This window comes from Phyllostomus discolor, chromosome X (genome assembly GCF_004126475.2).
Source record: "Phyllostomus discolor isolate MPI-MPIP mPhyDis1 chromosome X, mPhyDis1.pri.v3, whole genome shotgun sequence".
In the NCBI taxonomy this organism is placed as follows: Eukaryota; Metazoa; Chordata; class Mammalia; order Chiroptera; family Phyllostomidae; genus Phyllostomus; species Phyllostomus discolor.
The window spans coordinates 86,118,947-86,127,549 of record NC_050198.1 but is presented as its reverse complement, the minus strand read 5'-3'; the positions used below and the strand labels follow the sequence as shown (position 1 = coordinate 86,127,549).

Here is an 8,603-nt window from a genome sequence, read left to right as displayed (position 1 = left end):
GCTTATATAAGGCCTTGTAAGCCATTTTCAGAATTTTGGTTTTCTCTCTAAATGAGATGGGAAGTCACTGGAAGTTCTGAGAAGAGGATTGCATGAGATAACATTTTTAAAGGAATGCTCTGAATGCTGTATTGAGAACAAACTGCTAGAAGTCAAGAGTGGCAGCAGGCAGGTCAACTACATTTTTGCAATAATCTAGGTGAGATATAATGACGTCTTAGAGCAGGTGATACTGGTGGGGGTGATGAAAATTGATCAATTCTGAATATGTTGTGAAAATGGATCCACATGATCTGCCAAAGAATTGGACTGTATATAAGTTATAAATGAATGATAAAGAGAAATCAGGAGTGATGGCATGGTTCTGGGGCCTAAGCAACTGGAAATGCAACTGCTATTTACTGAGATGGAGAAGACTATAGGAGAAGCAGGTTTGGAGGGAAGATTAGAAGTTCACTTTTGGACATGTTAAATTTGAAATCTCTATTAGACATCAAGGTAGACATGTCAGGTAGACAGCTACATATACAAGTCTAGAAATCTAAGTCATTGTGGTACGTAATGCCCTGAAGCAGGATAAAAATCATAAATGTGTGAGTATAAATGATTCTTCTATAAAAAGTTCAAACACTGAGTCCTGGGACTTCCAACATTAAGAGGATGGAAAAATGAGAAGAGTGATAAGTAAGCAGTAAGATAGGAGAAAAGTAGGAAAATATGGTAACCCAAAAATCAAATGAGGCCAATTGTCTTAAGGAAAAAGAAATGCTCATGACATTTCATGGTTGTCCACCTATCTGAACTTTGTTGGGTGGCCTCCTGAAGGCACTGCACAGAGTTTCCTTCGTGGAGCTGAGCCAGTACTGGAACCAGAACTTCCAGGGTGACAATGAGGAACAGGAAAAATTATTGAAGAGAAGTGATGCATTGTATGTTGGAAATCTTTCCTTTCACACAATTGAAGAACAAATCTATGAACTCTTCAGTAAAAGTGGTGATATAAAGAAAATAATTATGGACCAGGATAAAATAAAGAAAACAGCATGTGCTTTCTACTTTGTAGAATACTATTCAAGAGGAGATGCAGAAAAAAAAATGCCATGTGGTACTTAAATGAACTGGATGACCAGATCATTCACACAGACTAGAATGCAGGCTTTAAGAAGGGCTGGCAGTACAGCTGTGGATGGCCTTTGGGCCAAGTACAAGATGAGTATTTACAGAACTATGATGCTGGAAGAGGTGGCTATAGAAAACTGGCCGCAAACCAGTGAGCAATAAGAATCCCATCATGAAAAACTCACTCCTTTGGCCTGTTGATTTTTACATCCTTTACCCAATGTCTGCAAACCTGCCATTTTTTCCAACCTTTGATTAATATCTCTACTAAGCCAGAAGCCGCTTCATGGTTTCCTCTGAAAATTATCAAAGGACAGAATCTAAAAAAATGCTTTTAATTCTAGTCTTAGAATATTGGCCATGTGTCAGGTTACCAGAATGATTTTCTTACCTAGTTAAACACTGTGTTCCTTGGCAACAGATTTTATCTAAATGTTCATCTATCAGCCATAAACACCATACTTCTTTCAGAAAAAATGGAAAAAAAATAAATTTTATGTGCCATATGTGTGTCTAAGTAGGTTGATGGTCTACATTGGGGCCTAGATGGCTATTTTTAAAAACTTTAAGTGTCCTTGAGATAAAGTTCAATAAATGGAGTTTTCTGATATTGTACAGCTTTGCTCTAAACTAGGAACAGATGTTTGACAACTGAATTTGCTCCTATGTTGAATTCTAATCTCTAAAGGCAAACTTAGAAGTCAAGAGAACTTTCTAAATAGTTGGTATAAAAGTAATCCTTAGACAGCCCCAGGGGATACCACCTGCTTACATGCTTTATATATCAGGAAATTACCATATTTTTCAGACCATAAGACACACCTAAGTTTTAGAGAAAAATAGGAAAAAAATTTTGAAGCAAAAAAATGTGGTAAAATATTTAATAACATAAATAACATAATATTTCACCAATGTAAATGTAAACAGAACTCAACAGCAGAATTAACAATCATTATTCCTCTCAAATTTGCTGGGGTTGGGGGTGCGTCTCATAATCTGAAAAATATGGTAGGTACAGGACTTGAAGGGTATTTTCTAACACATTTTTCAAAAGATGTGTTTTTCCTGAAGCTAAAAAAAGCAAGGGTTGGTTTGTATTACAGAGAACCTTAAATATTCTAAGGAAAGTCAGAGACACTGTCAGTAGGAAATGGGATGAAATATCAGAAGACAAGAGTTAAAACATTGCATCTATGTGTTGACGGTTGCTGTAAGGGCCATTAGATTTATTCTCTTCATTTTCAGAGTGATATTGGAAATGGGGCAGGTTTTAAAAAATTGCTTGAAGATCAAGAAACTGCCTAACAAAAATGATCAACAATGCTTCCCTCAGGAAATGTGTTTTGGCCAATTTTCAGGTTGAAGCCTGTCTTGTTTTATTCACTAATTTACTGAATTTCAGAGCCTCTATAGCAATGGTCTCCACTGAGAGGGGAGTCTAGAATATTTATTTTGCATTTGTAAGGCAAGAGGTGATTTCTCTCTAATAGTATATTAAACTATTGTTCATTAAAAACTGCTAATCTAGGATGACAGCTAAATTGGGGGAAGAGGAGTTTAGGGGATGGAAGGATTGAGCAAAAAGGAAAAAGGGTTCATGGACAACAGTGTGGTGATTGCTGGGGGGAGGGTGGTATAAAGGGACTAAATGGTAATGGCAAAAATACAATAAAAATTTAAAGCAAATAAAACTGCTAATCTAGTATAATTTCCCCTTACATAAGTGACATTTTTTTCATCTAGCAACGAAGTATGTCCAAACTTCCTGTAATTTATGAAACTTGCAGCTGAAGTATCTCAAAATGTGTACATATTTCACATTACAGTAAGTGTAGATTTTCTCATTAAACTGAAACTGGTTATTTGAATTTTAAAAGAGCTATAACTACATATAAGTGCTTAGGAAAAGCTCATTTGCAAATATTTAATTTCAGGAGGACATACTATTCATTTTTAGATTTCTTTTTACACTATAGGTTGAATTTAATGTACTTTACATTCTTTTGTAGTAGAACATAATTCAGATTTCTATAGGCCTTAAAACCACATACAGTGGCTCTATTTGGAATTGTGTCTTCTGTAACAGATTTCAATATAGTTGGACCAACTTTAAAAATAAATAAATAAATAAAACAATCCAATTTAAAAATGGACAGAGGACCTGAATATACATTTCTCAAAGAAGATATACATGTCACCCCAATAAAATCAATAAACATTTTTTAAAAATAAAAAAATAAGATATACAGATGGCCAACAGACACATGAAAAGATGCCCAGCATCACTAATCATCAGGGAAATGCAAATCAAACCACACAGAGATATCACCTCAAACCCGTAGAATGGCTATGATCAATGAATCAACTAATAACAACTGTTGGTAGGAATGCAGATTGGTGCAGCCACTATGGAAAAAAGTATAGCAGTTTAAAAAAATTGAAAATAGAACTACCATACAACCCAGCAATTCTACTTCTGGGTTTTCATCTGAAGAAAACAAAAACACTAACTCAGAAAGATATATGAACCACAATGTTCATTGCAGCATTATTTATAATCACCAAGATATGAAAGTAAACTAAGTATCCATTGATGGATAAAGAAAATGTGACAGCAATTAAAGGACACCCCATCAATAAATCTATTCCCTTCCAGGTCTTTCAATTCTTCCTCACATTACATAGTATTTAGATGCTTAGTATATGTAGAAGGGAATAAAATTTTCTATTTGCACTTTCAAACTATATCACATGTATATCTTAAAAAGGAAAATTCTAGTTAAGAACTTCTATACTTTAATTTTGAACTTAATGCAACTAATTAAAAAGATATTCTGTAATTACTCTTTTGGATTAACTCTAGCAGTAACCTATCTGGAAATACTTCAATTTGTTTCACTTTCTCTGTAATATGTTATAGTAATATTAACATGACTGAAGAGATAGATTTATTTTTGCTGAACTCAGACTGCAAAAAAAATTAAGAAATTTTAAAGAACTTTGAAGTTTTTCTAGAAACCAAAAACAATAAAATCTGATCACAGAACAAAAATGAGATACACTACTTCTTAAAATACTAAGCTATAAATTAAACATAGTGAAGAGTAAATTTGGGGGGGATTTTTTATTGTTGTTCAAGTACATTTGTCTACAACAAAATCAAAGCGTGTGTCTCTGTTTTTCTCTCTAAGAATCAATAAATAAAACAATTAAAAATTACTCTTCAAGGAACATGTATGGAGAGTAAATTTTTTTATTCTTTTATTTATTGACTTTTAGAGAGAAAAACAAAGAGAGACACACACTTTGATTTTGTTGTTTCATTTATGCCTTCATTGGTTGATTCTTGTATGTGCTGACTAGGGATCAAACCTGCCACCTTGGCATATAGGGACAATGCTCTAACTAACTGAGCTACTCAGCTAGGGCTGAGAACATCTATTTTTATAAGATTACACCTGTAGCCATGAGTACCTGGCCTAAACTTAAGATGTTAGCTAATTTTATATTCTTTTTAAAAACTTTTAATGCTGTTCAAGAACAGTTGTCTCAGCCCTGGCTGGCATAGCTCAGTGGATTGAGTGCGGACTGGGAACCAAAGTATCCCAGGTTCGATTCCCAGCCAGGGTACATTCCTGGGTTGCAGGCCATAACCCCCAGCAACCACACATTGATGTCTGTCTGTCTGTCTGTCTCTCTCTCTCTCTCCCTCCCTTCCATCTCTAAAAATAAATAAATAAAATCTTTAAAAAAAAAAAAGAACAGTTGTCTCCATTTTCCCTCTACCACTCTCTCCATCCCACCCATCCCCACCTCCCCCCCTCGATTCTACCCTCCTTTGGCTTTTTCCATGTGTCCTTTAAACATGTTCCTTGATGACCCTTGCTGTTTTTTCACTCATAATCCCCCTCCCCCCTACCACTCTGACTAGTTTGGCTCAGCTGGTTGGGCATCATCTCATAAAGAGAAAGGTCACAGGTTCAATTCCAGGTCAGGGCACATGCTTGTATTGTGAGTTTGGTCTCAGTCAGGGCAGCAGTAACCGATCGATGTTTCTGTCTCACATAGATGTTTCTCTCCCCTTTTTTCTCCCTCCCTTCCCCTCTCTCTAAAAATAAATAAACAAAATCCTTTTTAAAAATAGTGATTATCTTGCCCTGGCTAGGGTAGCTCAGTTGATTGAGTGCAGGCTTGCGAACTAAAGGGTCACTGGTTCAATTCCCAGTCAGGGCATCCCAGTGGGGGATGCATGAGAGGTAACCACACATTGATGTTTCTCTCCTTCTCTTTCTCCCTCCCTTCCCTTCTCTCTAAGGATAAATGAATAAAATCTTTTAAAAATAGTGATTATCTCTATATTCTTAAATAGTTGTTACAAAACTGTAAAATTCATAAATGCATGTCTCTTTGCATTTATTTTTTTTTGAGAGAGAGGGGAAGAGAGGGACAAAGAGAGGAAGAGAAACATCAATGTGTGGTTTCCTCTCACATGGCCCCCACTGAGGACCTGGCCTGCAACCCAGACATGTGCTCTGACTGGGAATTGAACCAGCGACCCTTTGGTTTGCAGCCCATGCTCAATCCACTGAGCTACATCAGCCAGGGCGTCTCTATGCATCTAACCACACGAAAACTATGAAGTAATACAAGTTATTTTATATTGCATTGTGTGCCCACCACCCAAAGTCAAATCTTCTTCCATCACCATATATTTGACCCCCTTCAAGTTTATGTATATCAAGAGTTTGGGGTTTATTTTTGATAAAATTAACACAGCAAGGAAAAAATAGCAGGATGTGTTTCAGAATGTTAACAGTGGTGCCTCTGGGTAGTGAGATTATAAGCAATGATTTTTTTGCTGCTTCTTTATACTTTCTGTACTTTCTAAATTTTCTATAATGCAAGAGTATTTACATTTATAATCATGAGGATCAAACACACAGAAAGTGAATTAAAGCCTTCCTACCTGCCAAGTATCCACTAGTTTACTCCGTAATAGCACATTTATCTGAAGATAATTATCCAAACTCTCTAGATCAATGCTTCTTAAACTTGAAATTTATACAAATCACACAGGAATCCTGTTAAAATGCAGATTCTTATTTACTAGGCTTAGGGTAAGGCTTGAGATTCTGTATGTCTAACAAACTCCCAGAGGATGACAATACTGCTGGTCCTAGACTACACTTTGAGAACGACTGCTATAATCCAGAAGAAAACATTTGACCACTCTTTTCTGTAGAAGTTATTAAGAGAAAGTGAATGACTAATTTTACTAGGGGATTTGGGGGTGATTTTTTGTATGAGATTTGTTATGAGTTGGATTGTGTCTCTCCAAAAGATATGTTGAAGTACTAATTCCTAGTACCACGAATGTGACCTTATTTGGAAATAGGATCTTTGCAGACAAAATCAAGTTAACATGAGGCCATTAGGGTGGGCTATAATGCAAGATGACTGCTGTCTTTATAAGAAGAGGAAAAGGCCATGTGAAGACAGAGTAACATAGGGAGAATGCCATGTGATAACAGAAACAAAGATTGGAGTGACAGAGCTGCAAGCCACAGAACACCAAGGATGCTGGCCATCACCAGAGGCTAGGAGGGAGGCATGGAACAGAGTTTCCCTCATAGCCCTCAGAAGGAACCAACAATGCTCACACCTTTATCTCATACCTCTAGTCTCCATAACTGTGATACAATAAGTTTCTGTTGTTTTAAGCTACTCATTTTGTGGTAATTTGTTACAGTAGCCATAGCAAACTAAGATGAGGGTTAAAAAGAGTTTTGCAAGTAGACACCCATTTACTGGCTATATGACCATAAACAAGTAATTTAACTTTTTTGAGCCCTACTATTGCCTCTCAGGTGAGGTTAATATGAGACGCCCTACACATTAAGGTGAGACCTCCCACCTCTCCCAAAGCAACACCCTCAGGGTAAAGGTGAGCTAGGGATAAACCTGCTCCACACCTCCAACAGACTATAGGGAAGATGCTGAACAGATGCTTGATGCTAAATAGAACAGGGGTAGTAGAATGGGCTGTCCTTGAAAAGTGTGACCACAGGCCAGCCCTAACATAGACTTGCAACACCTAGGTGGCCTCAGGAAGTTCAAGATGTAAATTTTCTTTCAGGTAGTCCCACACTGGTATTTCCCAAAGCCACCCTGCAGAAGTAATTGAAGAGGCAAGTCCTGCTATGTGGTGTGGGGAACTGCACAGCTGATCCTCCACAGTAGTCAAAGGTTGCAGCCAGTCCTTGCAGCTGATGGTACTGGGGGTATAACAGCAATCAAGGCTCAACTACAACAGGAGGGTGTACACAGCCCACATGAGGTGGGAGGAATGCACCTGGAATGCCCAGCTTGGGTGAATGGGAAGGTTGTGCCATTGGAGCACACAGGATATCTACTATGTTAGGCCACTCCACCAAGACCAGGAGACACAGAAGCTCTACCTAATACATAGAAACAAACGCAGGGAGGTTGCCAAAATGAGGAGGTAAAGAACATGTCCCAAATGAAAGAACAAAACAAAATTCCAGGAAAAAGAACAAACAAAATCGAGACAAGCAATCTACTAGATGCAGAGTTCAAAGCACAGGTTATAAGAATGGCTAATGAACTTAGTGAGAACTTCAACACTATAAAAAAGAACAAGTGATAAATGAAGGATACGCTAACTAAAACAAAGAAAAATTTTCAGGGAATCAACAATAGAGTAGACGAAGCCAAGATAAAATCAGCAACTTAGAATATAAGAAAGCATAAAAACACCCAAACAGAACAGAACCAAAATAATCCAAAAAATATGCAGCAAGAAGCCTCTGCGACAACTTCAAGTATACCAACACTCAAATCATGGGGGTGCCAGAAGGAGGAGAGAGCAAGGGAACCTATTTAAAGAAATAATGACAGAAAACTTCACTAACATGTTGGAGAAAGTAGGCATACAAGTCCCAGAAGCACAGAGAGTCCCAAACAAGATGAACCCAAAGAGGCCCACACCAACACACAGCCTAATTAACGCAAAAGATTAAAGGAAAAGAAAGAATCTTAAAAGAAGCAAGAGAAAAGCAGTTAGTTACCTACAAGGGAGCTCCCATAAGACTGTCATCTGATTCCTCAATAGAAACTTTCCAGGACAGAAGGGATTGGCATGAAATATTCAAAGTGATGAAAAGCAAGGAGGTACAACCAAGATTACTCTACCCAGCAAAGTTATCACTTAGAATCTAAGGAGAAATAAAGAGCTTCCCAGACAAGAAAAGATAAAGGAGTTCATCAATACCAAACCAGTATTACATGGAATCTTAAAGGGTCTTCTTTAAGAAGAAGAAAAAAAACACCCTGGCTGGTGTGGCTCAGTGGATTGAGGGTGGGCCTGTGAGCCAAATGGTTACTGGTTTGGTTCTCAGTCAGGGCACATGCCTGAGTTGCAGGCCAGCCTCCATTTGGGGGCATGGGAGAGGCAACCACACATT

The 8,603-nt window shown here is 37.5% G+C and overlaps 1 pseudogene; it reads left to right on the top strand.

Moving 5' to 3' along the window:
- The first annotated feature begins 810 nt into the window (after window positions 1-810).
- Window positions 811-1,906, top strand: LOC114505474 (annotated as a pseudogene).
- The last annotated feature ends 6,697 nt before the right edge of the window (window positions 1,907-8,603 follow it).